This window comes from Oryza sativa, chromosome 6, assembly GCF_034140825.1.
Source record: "Oryza sativa Japonica Group chromosome 6, ASM3414082v1".
Lineage (NCBI taxonomy): Eukaryota > Viridiplantae > Streptophyta > Magnoliopsida > Poales > Poaceae > Oryza > Oryza sativa.
The window spans coordinates 22709994-22729372 of NC_089040.1; the positions used below are offsets into that span (position 1 = coordinate 22709994).

General features: G+C 48.8%; 1 long non-coding RNA gene across 1 annotated transcript; it reads right to left on the minus strand.

Annotated features, from left to right (window-relative positions):
* Positions 1–4812: 4812 nt before the first annotated feature.
* On the minus strand, positions 4813–6871 carry LOC107281188 (uncharacterized). Its single transcript, XR_001546514.3, has 4 exons — positions 5862–6871; positions 5532–5731; positions 5326–5374; positions 4813–5077 (listed from the first exon to the last, which is right to left on the minus strand). It is a non-coding gene; the product is annotated as an uncharacterized lncRNA (long non-coding RNA).
* Positions 6872–19379: the final 12508 nt, after the last annotated feature.

Here is a 19379-nt window from a genome sequence, read left to right on the forward strand (position 1 = left end):
CTCCTCGCATTACCCAGTTGTACACCTCGGCCAAATTGGTTGTCATTATGCCATACCGAGATCCATCGGTGTCGAACAATAGAGACCACTTCTCCTTAGGCTCATTCTCAATCCACTGAGTGAAATTTCTGATGGACGACCCTGACCTCCTTCTCATTGTTGGTGGGTCATCATGTAATGCACCAAGAGGTATGGGAGGCTCGTCACCTTCAACTAGTGGTCTGCGAGATTGCTCATCTGTTTGCTTCGTTGTCAACTCATCCAACTTGTCCCACAACTCATTAAATTTCTTCTCTTGGTTCTGTGCACAGAGCCTCTTAAAGAGCTCCATAAGATGCTTGTTCTTGAATTGCTTGTAGAAATTTGCACCCATGTGACGCATGCACCACCGACTCCGAACATCAGGCCACTTAGCTGGAAGTCCCTTCTCATCCCAACCGTTCTGCAAGTAGTCAATAGCCCGCAACATACCCGCATGACGATCATGTATAAGGCAAACGTTGGGCCTCATACGCACCACTGCAATGTGCACTCTCTCTAGGAACCAGTACCAGCTTTCAGTGTTCTCACTCTCTACAAATGCAAAAGCCATAGGTAGAACCTGGTTGTTCCCATCACACCCAATTGCTGTCAATATCTGACCTCGGTATTTACCTGTCATAAAAGTTCCATCTATGCATAGAACAGGTCGACAATGCACAAAAGCATTGATGCAAGCACCCAATGAGAAAAAGGCTCTTTGCAGCACACTCTTTGTTCGATCATCAACCGATGTAAATGTATGTAGGTCATAGTACGTATTATTATTCCTCTGGGCAATGGTGGCTAACAAACGAGGCAAATTATCATAAGAAGCTTCAAATGTGCCATACCTCATCTCAATGATCTTTTGTTTGGCTCTCCAGGCCTTTGCATAGCTTATGGTGTACTTGAATTTGTTCTTGATGTGCCTAATAATTGATTTTGGTTCAAAGCCAATGTTACCAACAACACTGCTGTACATCTCACTTGCCACAAAAGCTGAAGTGATGTTTCGGTGATACTTCTCCACCCCTTGTAAGTAGCACTTGTGCTCGGTCACAATGCTAACTTTCCAATAATCATTCCATTTACCCTTATATGCATGGACACGCCACGGACAATCTTCCTTCATGCACCTCACTTCATACACATAATTTGTTGACTTGACCACCCTAAACTCTCTCTGCAAGGAAACTGCCCAATGCTTCACCGCCTCCTTCATCTCATCCTTATGAGCATATCTGGCACCCTCAATTACCTCGTTCTCCTTATACTCCCAGGGTACATGATCACCCTCTGATATAACAAGTCCAGAGAAGTCCTCATTTGCCCAATCAGTGGCCATTACATCACCTTCCTCATCGGATGATGCGTCGTCGTCCACTTCCTCATTATCCGAATCTTCCCTCTCCATTTCATCAACAATTATACCGACTCTCTCCCCCTCATCCGCCATGCCCATAGCCTGCTCCTCCCTTGGTTGATTTTCCTCATTTTGCATCGATGGTCCAACAACATCCCCTGCATTGATAGGACCCTCTACATCTTCGGTTTGCATTGAAACATTTATATCTTTCTCTTGTACCGACACAAATATAACGAGGGGCCATGACCGTTCAAAAGCCATTTCCACATACCGTCTCCAAGCATCAGTGCTGTCCATCGGCATTAGTTCTCAAAAATAACCTTCTGTTGCACGACTCACTACAACTGACACTGACATTGTGTAGACTTCTTGGTCTATTCTAAATCCTCTCAACAACCAACTATAAATTGACTGAAATGTTCTCTCCGCAGGCCTATCGATGCCCTTAGATGTCATTACAAAATCTGACAGATCAACACCATCTGGACCAAATCTAATATTTCCTTCACCGTGAACTATCTGAAATGTGACCTTACTTGACATTGTGCCTGATGAAAACAATAACTGCGTTAACCTCGCATTTCTGTATTACGCCCTAAGTTACATTCTCTACAATATTGTTCTCTAAATTTCTAAAATTACGTTACATTCTCCAGATCAAACTAAACTACATCTTACAATTAACACTACTGTCTATGTCTCAATTCATACTATTATATTCTATGCTCTGGATCTACACATATGTGCTGTGTGCTACAGATGTGCCAAAATATATGGAACTAAAACTAAAACGCAACATATATACTCAAACATAACATATTAGTACAAATGCAAAAGATGTATGGGAGCATACCTGTGATGAATTGAGCGAACCAGCAGGGCTTCGCCGCTCCCCTTCTGCTGCCCTCCCCTCTCTCTCTTTTGTTTTTTTTGGATTTTTAGTGAATATAATGAAATTTCACAGAGGAGGGACTGGGCTTTATAGGGGGAGAGGCAAAAATCGCCCTCCCCCAGGGCGGCAAGGGGGCCGCCTGCAAAATTCCATGCCCCCTCGCCGCCCATTTGCAGGCGGCCCCCCCCACAGTACAAAATCGCCCTAGCGGAGGGCGGCAAGGGGGCCGCCTGCAAAATTCCATGCCCCCCCTCGCCGCCAATTTGCAGGCGGCCCCCCGCACAGTATAAAATCGCCCTAGCGGAGGGCGGCAAGGGGGCCGCCTGCAAATTTCGTTGACGGCCGTTGCCCGAGAGCGAACGGCCGTCTGCCACGTCATTTTCGCCGCCCTCTGAGAGGGCGTCTAGAGGGCGGTAGGCGACTCCTTCCGTCAATTTTTAAAATGGAAAATTATTTTTGTAAAACTTTTAATACAAAAATTATAAATAAAAAAAATTCGGTAGATGGGCGTGTCAGCGCTTTGGCTTTGCCATCAATTCCCTCTGTCACATTTTAAGTACAACTATAAGTTTCTATGCCCAATTTTGATCGCCCGTTTTATTTAAATTTTTTTATAATTAGTATTTCTATTGTTATAATATGATAAAATATGAATAGTACTTTATATGTGACTTATGATTTTATTTTTTTCAATTTTTTTAAATAAAACGGACGATTAAAGTTATGCACAGAAAATTATGATTGGACTTAAAATAAAACGGAGGGAGTACAATTTAGAACTCACGTGATATATTAAATTAAGATTAGAAAAAAACAAAATATATCTTTTATAATTTTACGGACCATATAATATTTCCGGACAAGTTTAAGGTCCAGAAGCCCACAGTTTCAGCACCTTATAAATATGAACTACGTACCATGCACATATTTTATTTTTCAAAACTAAGAATGCCATTAAGCACCGCTTTTGTGATAGTTACGTGCGATATACTGTACTACTCCAGCTTTCTTAAACATGATTACAATGAAATTCAAAGTTTGATTTAATTCAGGGAAAAAAATCTGACTACAAAAATTAAGATATGAAATCAGACATCCTGACGAGGAACAACGTCAAATGAAGAACAATGCTATCTGTCAAATTTTGTGAAAGAGACAACAAACTGATGGGCTGTACTCGTACATAAGATCTTCCAAAAGGTAGTAAGAGAATAAAATAATGCTGTGGATTATGAACTGCCTTTGGAGGAAAAGCCAAGAAATGTCCTTTTATGGCGTATAATAATGCGCTGCTGATGCATGTGGTGGCTGCCACCTCGCTTTCGATTCCGGACCAGGAAAATGCGTCGACAGTGTAGATTTCCCGATGTACTTGAAATCCATTGATGAATTCGTTCCTTGGAAGGCTTATTCGGTTAAGAGAAATTTGAATTCATAGAAATAGAAAAATATAAAGAAATATGAATGTTTGCATACATCAATCCGGCCATATAATTATTTCTAAGATATTTGAATGGATGGAAAATTTATGAGTTTACTCTATATAGCTTGTAGGGAAGAAAATTTTCCTTTGATTTTCCTATACTTCAATCCTACAAACCGAATGCCACTGATAGGAATTAATCCTTAGGAATCCAAATCCTTTGTTTTTCCTCCAAAACGAATAAGCCTTGGGGCCCTTTGAATCGTAGGAATGGAAAAAAAATGTAGGAATAAGAAAAAAAGCATGATTCTAATAGAAATGCAAGTGTAAAACAAATGATCGTAAAATACATGAAAAACACATAAATGGCCATTTGATTGGACCACGAGAAAAACACATGAAACGGATGAGAGATAGTCTCAAAGGAATTTTTCGAAGAGGTTGGATTCTTGCAAACTTTCCAACAAAATCTCTATAGGATTACTCATTACATATAAACTTTAAAAGATTGAATATGATTCAATCATTTGTTTCAAATACTTCCATAGATTTTTTTTTATAGGATTGAAGTTCTCCAAATTTCCTATATTTTTTCTACAAATCAAAAGGCCCTTAAATTTGACAAATCTTAGTGAAAATAACAAAAATGCCCTGCAATGGTGGCAAGCAAAAACATGCTAGAAGAGGTATTATTTGGATTACTAATAAGAGTTGCTTAGATACTCTTCCATTCACAGAAATTTGTTAGTTTTGATCAGCGAGAGATGAACTTTCACATGCTTATTTCAAATGATGTTAAACCAAACATATTTGAATGTAACATATTAGTAAATTTCTTACCACAACAAATTTAATGAATAATATTGGTGCTGAATAGTTAGGTTATTTTAAAAAAACTAGTAATTTGCCCGTGCTAACGCTACGGAGAATGCAAATTAAACAACCAAAAAGATGATATTATTTGTGATCATTGGTTTACATAAATTTTGTGTTGAAGCATAAATTTGTCCATAAATTTGTAGATACAAATATTGAAGCATCCGCCATCAGCTTGCTGATCTTCACATGATTCTGTAGATTTTTCCACATCGTTATGAATTCTGTAGATTCCGAGACGAATCGTATTGTAAGATTCAAACAACTTTGCATAAGAAAACAGCACAAAATTGTATAGTTATCAATCTCCATTTTTATTAATCTGGCATTAAACATGTACATGCTGCAAAATGTTCTGCTCATTCAGGTATAACTTAGCAAGTAGAAACAATTAGTTCACATTACTTACCAGATTATTTCCAGAACAATTGCAAACAAGCAGCAAGCCGCAACATCATTGAAGTGCATGGCATCCCTACAGCTCCACTTCCATCTTGTCCTGAAAGTTAAATATGATGTCATCAGAAATAGCAAAAGCACATTCTTTAGCAAATTTATATTTAACATGTTAGACTGATATGTCCGGAGCGGTAAGGAAATGATATATAGGAATAATTTGCTGTATGAAATAGGCTTCATTGCTACGGAAACACCAGAATTAAATTCCATTCAACAGTGCATATATGTAAATTTGAGCATGGAGAAATGCATAACTTGTCCCTATAATGCACAAGTAACAAGAATTACCTCAGAAATGTAGAACTGGCCTCTATCGTGAAGGCTTCCGCAGCCTCCCCTATTCAGTAAATTTAAGCATTTTAGTATTGATCAATCGCCTAACTAACGCAATTCATAAGCCCAATCTATTTTTAGATACCTATTATACTTGCCAAATTTCATAAATCAGTATAACGTAGTCAGATAAAAAAAATGCAAATAGACATGGTACATACCATTTACCACATAAACATACTGGAGCGAAGTTACTATACACTGCAACAACTACATGTATCTCAATCCCATGATACGACCACTGATCAGCACCTTAATCTTGGAATACCGCCAATTTGAGTGCAGATGTATGTCAACCTAGTTTTCCCAAATTGATCCGTACTTATATATTGTCCATGCTTATCTTACATGTGGAATATTTCTGTAAGAAACAATCAAAATCTGCCATATATATAATCCCTCTAACATGAATGAAAATAACAGAATGACAATAAAAAGCACTATTTAGCCTAGTATTAACTAAAGAAAGCAACAGCCTAGTGAATACAAACCTGAAAGTCATTAAGCTCCACATCACTGTGTGCTTCCCTGTCATGGTCACATAGACTAAATATCTGCTACAAAGCCCTCACAAACCGTCGCTTTAGAGATTGTGCCTCTTATAAAACAATGGAGCTATTGGGTTAAGCATAGCCTTTTCAGCATAGTAGAAGACCTCAGGAACCTGCAAATATCCATAAATTATATTATATAGTTAATCCAAGCCTTGCACAATATTTGGAATTCTATCTCAGGGAAGGCACTGGTTAAAATTATCAAGTGCATAGTACAGTAGATGTTTGATCAAGTTACACAAAAAATTATCAAGGCAGATATGGGCAGTACACGTAGTACATTGTTAGAGATGGACAGTACTGTGTTCTCAAACTGAGCATCAGGAAAATTAGTGATCCAAATTTATTACTAAAGCCCTGAAAATCATGTATTAATTCCATAAGACTACAGAGCATTTCATCAAGCTGTAGCAATCAAGTTGTGTACATCAAAATAGCAGGCAATGCAATTAACCATGCATAAATGCAACAGTGGGATTTAGCTTGCACAACAACATGTATCTTCCATCACAGTATCAACACAGAGTCAGGAATGAAAAAAATGGGATTTAACTTGCACAACCAAATCATTATAGCTTCATGTGCCAACTCTTTCCCCTTAGCCTTCTATGTAACACATGATTGGAAATATGTGTAAATAGAAAAAAAAATGTCTTATACCAAGGAATTTTAGTGCGAGTAGTTTTTTTTACAAAAATGTGGAGTAGGAAGCATTCCTTCCCTCCCAAATCACAGAAAAAATATACACTCTCCTGCTGAGGATTTTATACATGAAGGAATACAAAGGAATGTAAGAAATATTAACAAATATAATGCCGAGTTGATGCCAGGAGTGTATCGATCTTAGAACTGCTTTGATATATCGGGTTCCCACCCACCTAGTACGCGACAACTGTTTAGAAATTAGAAGAGTATCAAGGTTTGACATCCACCGAGAATTTTGAAAACAAATTACAATTACAGTTGATAGAAAATTTTAGCCTACAGGATATCAATTATTAACTATTCACTCTTGAGAGTAGTTCAAAAAATATTTGCTTAATCTCCTGTCTTAGCACTTTGTCGATGTCACGCCCAGAAATTCACGAACCAGAATTTCTAAGCTGAATGTGCATTAAACCCCTGTCCAGGACCAGCCAGGGTACACAAACGACAATTGTTGACATACAGATCCACGTCTTACAAAAATATAAAAGATTACAAATGCAGCGGAAAAAGATAAAAGCGAGCTAAGCCTGAAGACTTGACTCCTGCAACGGGCGACTCCATTCCACAGGCATCCTTGACGGCAGCGACCAAACCAACCTCTTCGAGACATCTTCAACTGAGAAGGACTTCAACTCTGGTGTGGGGGAAAAGAGAGCAAGACTGAGTACTACCCACTGTACTCAGCAAGTCATACCGGAAGAGGAGGTATGATGCAGGATATATCCAAGGGAGGTTAAAGGTTCTTTTGCATAAAGCCGGCATTTCAAAGCAGTAGTTGAAAGCAGTAAAACAGTTGTAGTAATTAATCCATATTAACCAATCACTGTCCAACGTTACACCACGTTGCAACAGGCCCAAACCACCACCTGAACTAACCAGTTCCAAAAGCTAACTAGGGTGAAACTAATCACGGTGAATCTGGTCGACCGCCCATAACCGCGGGCACGGCTATTCGAATAGTTTTACTCTGATCAGAGGTGTACAACTGTACCCACAAGACACAGCCCCACGACACGTTTCCGTGCGCCGACATGCCACCACGACATACCGGAAAGAGGCCGTGACAGGACCCTTCGCATAACCCCCTCTAACCGATCGCACCACACCTTAGGGTTCGCCCCCGTCCCCAGCAAGCAACGGGCAGCCCCCCTTTCGTGCCGCGGTGAATCCGGAAGCCGATCAACCGAACACCCCGGCCGACCCAACTCCATCACGCCCACCCTCGCCTGGGTACGTCGGCTAGAGAAAAGCTACACTACAAGCCCAGCCGTTGCCCACGCTGGCTTGTGGTGTTCTTGATCAAAATAGGTGAACAAGATGCATTTGATAGTGTAGTGGTAAAAGGTGTGTGGTTTTAACCCTGATGTCTCATGTTTAATCTCCAACACGCTCCCAATTTCTTTTTTTAAAAAAAATTGGAGGGACGTCTCTCCCTCCAAATCTTGAATTTTTTTTTTATCAAAATAGCAGAACTCAAAGTTAAAACCGATATGATAATTATTTCTGAACGGATGGAATATCTTGTAGGAAATAACAAAGGATATATAGAAATGGTAGCGGCAACATCATCAACCATTGCAAGCATTGGTGTTTGTGAGAAAAAGCTTGAGGGTAAGCTAAGGTCTAGCTAGCCACAAAGCAATTATAATTATATAGGTTTCCTTGATGCCATTACTTTGATGTTTTTGTTCCTATTTAGGAGTGTATCTCGCCTTAAGTAAAAAGAGGGTATTAAAAAAAAGGAATAATGGGTCACCGAGGACCTCATCTTAATACCATCGTAAATCTTAACCAGTTAAATTGATGTTTAATAGAAGAAAAAAAATCACCATATGACAATAGGACAAAAATTCATCATATATAAATCCGGGGTTTCCGTTCAATCGTTTTGTGCTAAAGAGTTCTGTCCATTCTTTGTTTGCCCTTGAGTTTGTATGTTGATTCCATTCAGGCCACTGTAGCCTTATTTAGTTGGGGAAAATTTTTGGGTTTAGTTGTCATATCGGATATACTGGCACACATTTAAAGTATTAAACGTAGTCTAATAACAAAACAAATTATAGATTCCACTAGGAAACTGCGAGATGAATTTATTAAGTCTAATTAATCCGTCATTAGCAAAATTTTCTGTAGCATCATATTATCAAATCATGGCGCAATTAGACTTAAAAGATTCGTCTCGCAATTTACACGTAATCTGTGTAATTAGTTTTTTTTCTACATTTAATACTCTATACATGTGTCCAAACATTCAAAGTGACAGTGGGAGAATTTTTGTTTTGGGACTAAACAGGGCCTATGTCTAATCTATCCAGTTGACCATCGGCGGGCCTCCAAAATTTCTCAAAATGATCGTATTGACCTTACTTAGCGCATTGTCCTAAAGTTATCGTATTGCCCCATTTCTCTAGAATAAGTATTTTTAAGGGCTTATTTGTAAAATAAGTTTTCCAAAAAAAAAAACAAAATGTGATTCCAGTAGTGTTACCTTGTTCGAACAGTGTTGCAATTAAGCTGATTGGTATGTGCAGCCAAACAGAAGCGAACGAACAAAGACATACACACGCAAGTACATCAATCCCAGGCATGTGGGATCGATGGGCACCAAAGAACTAGTATCAAACATCCTTCCAACTTCTCACAGAATCAATATAATTTAAAATTTTAAAATATTTATAAATTATACTACATTTTATATAAAATGAGCTAATTATATATGTTGATATTTGTTTCTATTAAAAATTGAGTTGGTTTTCGTGTTTAGAGAAAAAAATTGTTTCCGTATTCATGTCTGATCACATTCGATTTTTATTCGTATTCAAGATAATCCGTATTTGTTTTTATATTCGAGCTATCCGTATTTGTTTTTGTATTCAGAAAAAAATAAAAACAAATACGGTACAAGCATATTTCGGTCCTGTTTTCATCCCTAAGCTGTCGGTACGTGAAACCGGCAGCAGACATGCAGTTTGGAGTTGCTCCTGTGTGCGTTTTGGACCGATCTCTCGAGCTCTTGTGTTGTGTAGGGTAGCACGTGCGACTCCCACTGTCCGAGTCCGACCCGGCCTGAAAAGCAGAGCGCCCCTACGTGCTGCCTGCCACCGCTCGCTTTCCGGCCGCGGCCGATGGACGGACGGCCACGTGCCAACCACACACACGGTGAAAGAGAGTATACTGCTCCCTCCCGTTTCATATTATAACCATTTTTACCTTAAAAACGAGAGAAATGGGTTGAGAAACTTAGGGTAAGAACACAGCCATAGTTTCTTACCAAATGGTTTTTTAGGCAAAGAGGATATGAACATGTTAGCTTTGTCATGTTGAAAAATGGTTCACATGCTCCTTCATAGATGTTTGCCGGTGCAACTTTGCATCTTGCAAAGGTCACATGCGCGACATACATACATTATGACCCCGTTTAGTTCCCAAAAAGTTTTTCCTAAAAACATCACATCGAATCTTTGACAATGAAGCGTTAAATGTGGATTAAAAGAAAAACTAATTGCACAGTTAGGGGAGAAATCGCGACGAATCTTTTGAGTCTAATTAGTCTATGATTAGTCATAAGTGCTACAATAACCCACATGTGCTAATAGTGAATTAATTAGGGTCAAAAGATTCGTCTCGCGTTTTCCAGGCGAGTTATGAAATTAGTTTTTTCATTCATGTCCGAAAACCCCTTCCAACATCCAGTCAAACGTTTGATGTGACACCCAAAAGTTTTCATTTCGCAAATAAACATATATATATATACATATATATATATACACATATATATACATATATGTATATATGTATATACATATATGTATATATATATATGTATATACAACACCTGATATATATGTATATATATATTGTCGGTGATATGGGACCGGGAGTATCATGACCAGAGGCTTGAGGCAGACGCAATCGCCCACGTGGCCTGGCACCTTCGGGGACGTCGGGCCCGAGGGCGAGGTGTCCGCCCTCCTCCTGATTTCCCCCGAGGGGGGGTCGGGTTGCGTTTGCCCCGGCCCCGAGGGCCGAGGCACCCCGACCCCTTAAAGAAGTCTGCGCCACATATATGGGATAAGTGAGCACAGCTGTGCTCACCTAACAGCATTTATTGCAGTCTGGTCAAGCGTGTCACGCTGCATGCAACGCAGTACAGCACGCTCTTTTATCCGGTCTGTGACCAGTCACAGACCGGTCAGATCAAGGGTTAGGTGGCGACTGGCGGTCTGACGCACGCCTTGCCCCATCCCGTCAAGACGAAAGCCTCTAGGCACTCGTCTCAAGCCGGAGCTAGCGTATTATTTCTTAGAGATGGCACGTTAGCCCTGGTCAGATTTATGCCAGGCTTCATCCTAACCATTACAGGCAAGGTGTTACACGAAGAAGGGCAAACATGCACGTTGTAAACCGACGCGTGGTGGACAAGAATGACCGGTCTGACACTGGTCGCATCAGCAACGGGCAGCCACGATCTCACGTTGCGCCCGTCTCCGCCGGGAGTGGAGGTAGGTGTGGGCTGTCCCATCGAAGTGTCATTTGGACGGCAACCATACCGATCTCCGTCCATAAAGAGAAGAAAAGTCCAGTTTGGAAAGGGAAGGGTGTATGTGGTATCCCCTTGAAGTATAAAAGGAGGACCTTGCCCATAGAGAAGGGGGATGGTTGATTCTTTTCCAGATTGAGAGCTTAGAACGGGGGAGAAATCAGCTCACACTTTGTAGCTCATTCATTCACAGATCCACCAAAACACAGGAGTAGGGTATTACGCTTCTCAGCGGCCCGAACCTGTATACATCGCCGCGTCTCGCGTTCTCTTGCTAACTGGCGGACGATCTTTCCACATACAGAGAGAGAGAGGGAGCTTGAGATTGCACCCTAAGCCCCCGGCCGAACCGGCAAAGGGGGGCCTGCGCGGTCTCCCGGTGAGGAGCCACGAGCTCCGTCATCTGGCGCGCCAGGTAGGGGGCTCAGCGTGTGTTTTCTGGGCTCTCAGACTCTTCCGTGGGCGCCAAGTTTCCCTTGTTCAGCCTAATGGCCGAGCAAGCAAAGGCGCACGACCTCTCTCCGAGTGTGAGCGGCGACGACGGGGAGCCGAATCCACGCCGTCGAGCTCGTACTCCCCCACCTCCTCCGCGCCAAAGCCCTAAGCAGGGGGAGGCGCTTGAGAAGGTCGACAAGTCCATGGCATCACCAGTCCCAGGTGGTGCAGGAGGGCGGCAAGATGGGGAGCGCCGCCTCCTCGTCTGCGGCGACGGCAGCACGCCTCAGGGTGCGCTTCAGGCTGCTGGCGCGCTCCTACGACACCCACCTGTCGTCCATGACCCGGAGTCTCCGGCCCAACGATGGCTGGAAGATGTGGCCAACTTGGTCATGACGGCACAGCAGCGCCTGGGTGCTGGTGGACGGTCCGCCACCACCAAGACCTCCGGCGCCGCTACCACCGGCTCCGTGTCGTCAAGGCGGAGGGCGCGGCGAGCGGCGGCGGCTGCACGGCATTCGGCTGCCACTCCCTCGTCGACACCCTCGACTCGGGAGGATCAGCATGGGGAGCCGGATGCCCGCCTCGACATCGAGCGCCGGCGTAATAGCCGGCGTACTCCCCGTGCAACGGAGGGCGCCTCTTCGTCCAGAGTGTCACCTCGACATGGACGTGAGGACCAGCCCTCCGTGCCCCCGGCCGGTGGTGTTGGCTGTAGAGCCTTTGTGGCGAGTCTTCGGAATGTCCGTTGGCCCTCAAGGTTCCGGCCCACCATCACCGAGAAGTACGATGGGAGCGTCAACCCCACCGAGTTTCTCCAGGTCTATACGACCGGGATCGAGGCCGCTGGGGGTGACGACAGGGTCATGGCGAACTTCTTTCCCATGGCCCTAAAAGGACAGGCGCGGGGTTGGCTAATGAACCTGCCACCCGCGTCGGTCCACTCCTGGGAAGATTTGTGCCAACAGTTCACCATGAACTTCCAAGGCACATATCCACGCCCAGGCGAAGAAGCGGACTTGCATGCAGTACAGCGAGGCGATGATGAGTCGCTTCGCTCGTACATTCAGCGGTTTTGCCAAGTCCGCAATACTATACCATGCATCCCTGCACACGCGGTGATCTACGCGTTCAGGGGGGGCGTGCGGCACAACCGCATGCTCGAAAAGATCGCTTCCAAAGAGCCCCAGACTACCGCGGAGCTTTTTCAGCTCGCGGACCGAGTGGCTCGTAAAGAGGAAGCGTGGACATGGAACTCCTCCGGTTCCGGAGTGGCAGCTTCGGCCGCCCCCGGATCCGCCGCTCAGACAGGGCGGCGTGACAGGAGGAGGAAGAAGAGGTCGGACCGTTCCGGCGACGAGGGTCATGTCCTCGCCGTCGAGGGCGCTCCGCGGGCCACCCGAAAGGGGAGGCTTGCGAGCGACAAAAAGAAAGAGGCTGGTACTCCCAGCAGGGAGCGCCCCGCCGGCAGGTGGTGCTCCGTCCACAACACCTCCCTCCACGATCTCGCGGACTGTCGTGCAGTCAAAAACCTGGCTGAGCGAACGAGGAAGTGGGAGGAGGACAGGAGGCAGGAACGCCGTGAGGGCAAGTCCCCGGCGGTTCCTTCCGGCAAACGGCGAAGTGAGGCCAAGCAGAAGGCCCCCGCTGTTGACATCGATGATGGTGATGATGACCTAGGTTTCCAAGAACCTGGGGCCACCATTGCCACCGTCGATGGAGGAGCGTGTGCTCACGTCTCTCGTCGGAGCTTCAAGGCTATGAAGCGAGAGCTTCTGGCCATGGCCCCTACTCATGAGGCGATGCGTCGGGCGCGGTGGTCAGAGGTTGCTCTCACTTTCGACCAGGCCGACCACCCACCGTGCATTGCTCGGGGAGGGCAGGTTGCGATGGTAGTTTCCCCCACCATCTGCAACGTGAAGTTGGGACGTGTCCTCATAGATGGAGGAGCGGCTCTCAACATACTTTCCCCCGCGGCCTTTGATGCTATCAAGGCCCCGGGGATGGTACTCCGACCGTCCCAGCCGATTATCGGTGTGACGCCGGGGCACACGTGGCCATTAGGTCACATCGACCTACCGGTCACCTTCGGTGGACCCGCCAACTTCCGCACGGAGCGGGTGAGCTTCGATGTGGCGGACCTCAGTCTGCCCTACAACGCGGTCCTAGGGAGGCCCGCGTTGGTGAAGTTTATGGCGGCGGTCCACTACGCCTACCTCCAGATGAAGATGCCGGGCCCCGGTGGCCCCATCTCTGTCCATGGCGACCTTAAAGTCGCGCTCGCTTGCATGGAGCAGCGCGCCGACCGCCTCGCTGCTGCGTCCAAGCCCGAGGGTGGTGACGAGAGGCTTGGCCCCTCTGCCCCCACCGCCCCGAGGCAGCGGATTGCCACATGCGACGAGGTCCCGGTCAAGGAGGTTGCCTTGGGCGACGGCCCATCCAAGACCACACGGATCGGTGGTCTCCTGGATGGCAAATAGGAAGACGCGCTCGTCTCCTTCCTGCGGGCAAACGCTGATGTCTTCGCCTGGAGGCCAGCGGACATGCCCGGGGTCCCCAGGGAGGTGATTGAGCACCGTCTCGCCGTGCGGCCGGGCGCGAGGCCGGTCCGGCAGAAAGTGCGGCGGCAGGCCCCGGAACGTCAAGCCTTCATCCGTGAGGAGGTGGCTAGACTTCTGGAGGCCGGATTCATCCGTGAAGTCATCCATCCGGAGTGGCTGGCGAACCCGGTGGTCGTTCCCAAGGCGAACGGCAAGCTTCGGATGTGCATCGACTACACCGACCTTAACAAGGCATGTCCTAAGGATCCTTACCCCCTGCCTCGCATAGATCAGATCGTCGACTCCACTGCGGGGTGCGACCTTTTGTGTTTTCTAGATGCATACTCTGGTTACCATCAGATTCGCATGGCTAGGGAGGATGAGGAAAAAACTGCGTTCATTACCCCCGTAGGAACCTATTGTTATACATCAATGCCCTTCGGGTTAAAGAATGCAGGTCCTACTTTTCAGCGTACTACTCGAATTTCTTTGGGTAGCCAAATAGGACGTAATGTTGAGGCGTATGTCGATGACTTGGTTGTAAAAACGCGCAACCAAGAAACTTTACTTTCAGATCTAGCGGAAACTTTTGAGAACCTCCGCTCTGCCCGCATAAAGCTGAACCCCGATAAGTGTGTGTTTGGTGTACCTGCGGGCAAGCTTCTCGGGTTCTTGGTCTCTGCCCGAGGCATTGAGGCCAACCCCGAGAAGATTCGAGCTATCGAGCGGATGCGCCCCCCCAGCAAACTTAGGGATGTGCAATGCGTCACTGGTTGCATGGCTGCCCTAAGTCGTTTTATATCAAGGCTGGGAGAGAAGGCGCTACCCTTATTTAAGCTCCTCAAGCGCTCGGGGCCGTTTACTTGGACGGAGGAAGCTGAAAATGCCCTCGCCCAGTTGAAGGCGTATCTCAGCTCTCCTCCGGTTCTAGTCGCCCCGGAGCCAAATGAGTCCCTGCTACTTTACTTAGCAGCGACCCCCCAAGTAGTTAGTGCAGCGTTGGTTGTGGAGCGCGATGAGGACAATCCTCATTCTGCGCACCCCCACTCTGTGCCGACTTGGCCCGGGAGCAGGCAGGGAGGAGAGGCCCCCGAGTCAAACGGTGGCCTAAGGCCCCTGACGACCGAAGACGGCCCTCTGCCCGCTTGTCAGACGGTGCTGGGTGCCCCCGACCCTCAGGAAGGCCCCGAGGCCACTGCGGGAAGGCCGCACTTAACGCCCTTTGACCCCGAGGCTAACCCTGTGCTGACTCGACCCGGGAAAGAGCAGGGAGAAGAGGCCCCCGAGCCGAACGGAGGCCAGAGGCCCCTGACGACCGGAGTTGGCCCTTTGCCCGCTTGTCCGACGATGCCAGGAGCCCCCGACCCCCAGGACGGCCCCGAGGCCACTGTGGGAAGGCCGCTCCTGTCGTCCTCCGACCCCGAGGTCATCGGCACAGAAGACGAGTGCGCCCCGAGGGGCCACTTGGACGAAGAACGCCCCGGGGGTACGGCCCCTAGCGAAGAGGATCGGCCCCGCCGAAAGGTGCAGCGGCCTGTCTACTTTGTTAGTGAGGCCCTCCGGGACGCTAAGACCCGATACCCACAGGCCCAGAAGATGCTTTACGCTATTCTGATGGCCTCGAGGAAACTGCGCCATTATTTCCAGGCGCATCGGGTCACTGTGGTTACGTCTTACCCCCTCGGTCAAATCTTGCATAATCGAGAGGGTACAGGACGAGTGGTAAAATGGGCAATCGAGCTTTCTGAGTTCGATCTGCACTTTGAACCACGCCACGCTATCAAGAGCCAGGCCCTCGCTGATTTTGTGGCAGAGTGGACCCCGGCTCCAGAGACCGTCTCAATTCCCGAGGCCAGCACGAACCCCTCTCAGCTGCCTCACACCGCCCACTGGGTGATGCAGTTCGATGGTTCTCTGTCCCTCCAGGGTGCCGGTGCGGGGGTCACGTTGACCTCCCCAAATGGAGACGTCCTCAGATACCTGGTCCGTCTCGACTTTCGAGCGACTAACAATATGGCAGAGTACGAGGGACTCCTTGCCGGACTCAGAGTGGCAGCTGGACTGGGGATCCGCCGCCTCTTGGTATTAGGTGACTCCCAGCTAGTCGTTAACCAGGTCTGTAAGGAGTACCGGTGCTCTGACCCACAGATGGACGCCTACGTACGCCAAGTGCGGCGTATGGAGCGCCATTTCGATGGGATAGAACTTCGGCATGTACCCAGAAGGGATAACATGATAGCCGACGAACTCTCACGGCTCGCGTCCTCGCGAGCCCACACCCCACCGGGCGCCTTTGAAGAAAGGCTTACCCAGCCGTCGGCGCGACCCGACCCCTTAGGGGAGACGGATGCGCCTGACCGGCCCCCGAGGCCCGTCGGAGTCCAGGCCTCGGGACCCGAAGAGAGCGCTCCAAGCTCCCTTAGATTGATTGCTTGGATCTCTGAGATCCAAACATATCTCACAGATAAGACTCTACCTGAGGACCGCGAAGGGAGTGAACGCGTACAACGCATTTCCAAACGCTATGTGCTGGTAGAAGGGACCCTCTATCGGCGCGCGGCTAACGGAATCCTCCTGAAGTGCATTCCTCAGGAACAAGGCGTTGAGCTTCTTGCTGACATCCATGAGGGCGAGTGCGGAGCCCATTCCGCCTCGCGTACCCTGGTTGGCAAGGCCTTTCGTCAAGGATTTTATTGGCCGACGGCTCTCAATGACGCAGTCGATCTGGTCCGGCGATGCAGAGCGTGTCAGTTCCACGCCAAGCAAATCCATCAGCCGGCCCAGGCCCTGCAGATCATACCGCTGTCATGGCCATTTGCTGTCTGGGGGCTTGATATCCTGGGACCGTTCAAACGGGCCCCGGGCGGGTTTGAGTATCTGTATGTTGCGATCGACAAGTTCACTAAGTGGCCCGAGGCTTATCCGGTTGTCAAGATCGATAAGCACTCTGCTCTTAAATTCATTAAGGGCATCACGGCCCGTTTTGGGGTGCCTAACCGTATTATTACGGATAATGGCACCCAATTCACTAGTGAACTCTTCGGCGACTACTGCGAAGACATGGGCATCAAGCTCTGCTTCGCCTCACCTGCCCACCCCAGGAGCAATGGCCAAGTGGAGCGCGCCAATGCAGAAATCCTTAAAGGCCTCAAAACCAAGACCTTCAACATTCTCAAGAAGCACGGCGATTCATGGATCGAGGAGTTGCCAGCGGTGCTCTGGGCGAACCGAACCACACCAAGCCGAGCGACCGGGGAAACGCCCTTCTTCCTCGTCTACGGCGCAGAAGCGGTTCTCCCATCTGAGCTCACCCTGAGGTCTCCTCGGGCCACCATGTACTGCGAGGCTGATCAAGATCAGCTTCGTAGAGATGACCTCGACTACTTGGAAGAGCGAAGGCGGCGCGCGGCCCTCCGAGCTGCGCGCTACCAGCAGAGCCTGCGGCGCTACCACCAGCGCCACGTCCGGGCCCGATCACTCTGCGTCGACGACCTCGTCCTACGCCGCGTCCAAACGCGTGCTGGATTGAGCAAGCTCTCACCAATGTGGGAGGGTCCGTATCGAGTGATCGGCGTCCCCCGGCCGGGCTCCGTACGGCTGGCCACGGGCGACGGCACGGAGCTGCCAAACCCGTGGAACATCGAACACCTTCGTCGCTTCTACCCCTGAAGGGGGGGGGTCGGGTGTCAGGTTTTGGCTCGGGCTAACCCCGCACCCCCCTCGGGTGTGCAGGGTTAGCCGGGGGCTACCACACATGCACATATATTTCTTTCAGCATTTCAATAAAAGCAGTTTCAATTTCCTAAAGGTTGTGTCTGTGCCGTTTTTCCTTTTGAAAAAATCTTAACTTGAAATAGGGTCACTCGTGCTCAACCTTGCCCTCGGGGGCTCGGTTCGGTCAGCTAAAATCGCCAAACGGGGCCCAGAACCGAGCCGTGCCCCGGGGCGTGGTGAACTCCGAGGGGGAATCGGCAAAAACCCACAATCGGGTCACCCATAACCCTCGGTCACCACGTTCCCGGCCTGGCCAGTCTCGACATGCGGATCTCCCCAGGCACTAGCCCCGACCCGCGCTTTTCGAGGACTGGGACTTGGGCACGGGACCTTAAATCAGGCTAAGACACAAAAAGAGGATCACGGCACAGATCATCCTCAACTCATATATATATAGCAAAATAAAGTTAACATAAAAATTTTTTCATCATTTTTGATTGCAGAGTAAGTTGATCTATACAAAAGAGGCATGAAGGCCTTAGAAGAAAGAAAAAGAAAAAAGTTAAGATCGGCGGGGGCCTGGGGGCTCATTCAAATGCGCCCGGGTCGCCGGCCTCGTCGCCACCGTCGTCCTCGCCGCTGGCGTCGCCCTCCTCGTCGGAGCTGGGGGTGAACGCGAGCCGAGGGGCCGAGCCCTCAAAGCCGTTGACGATGTGGTCGGCAGCATCCCCGACCCGCGCGCGCGCGTCGTCCTCGGTCCCGGGAGGGAACTCCTCCAGCGCCATCCATGGAGAGAAGTTGGGGTCCCGGGCCTGGTAACTCGCCAGCACGAGTTCGACCGCTCCCCGCGCGAGGTCCCTCGAGGATGACTTGATGGTCTTCTCGAGCTCCTCGGGGAGTCGTTCGAGGACCCAGGCCATCCTGTTGAGGTGCGGAGCGAGGCCTTCCAGGTTGGCGGGGCGCATCCTCGTCTGGCCTTTCCAGAGGCCCGCTTGCCGACCGGCGCGATCCATGCGGGAGACCGAGTCCCAAAGCATGTCGGGCCCAATCTCGCCCGCCAAGCGAAGGGCCTCGGCCTCCCCGGTGGAGGAGTCCAGCGCTCGCTGCATCTCCGCGACGGTGTGTTCGGCAGCTGCGAGGCGGGCGGCTAAGTCGCTTTCGCCCGCGGCCGCCCCGCCGATAGGCGCCCTCGCGTCTAGCTCCTTCTCCCGCGCCTCAAGGTCAGCAGCCCGCTGCTCCAGTGCGGCTCTCTCGGCGCGGACGCATTCAAGATTGCGGCGCGCCTGCTCCTCCTGCGCCGCCTCGCGAAGGGACAGGCTGTCCGCCAGCCGTTTGGTCGTGGCCTCAGCCTCCTCGAGAGCTCGCTCCCGCTCAGCGAGTGCGTCTTCGCGGAGGCGGAGCGCGCACTCCTCCTCGGCGCAGGCGGCCTCGTGCGCCGCCAGCGTCGCCTCCCGGAGAGCGGCGGCGGCCTTGCGGTCCCCCAAGTTGGTCTCCACGGCGCCGGCATGATCCTCCAGC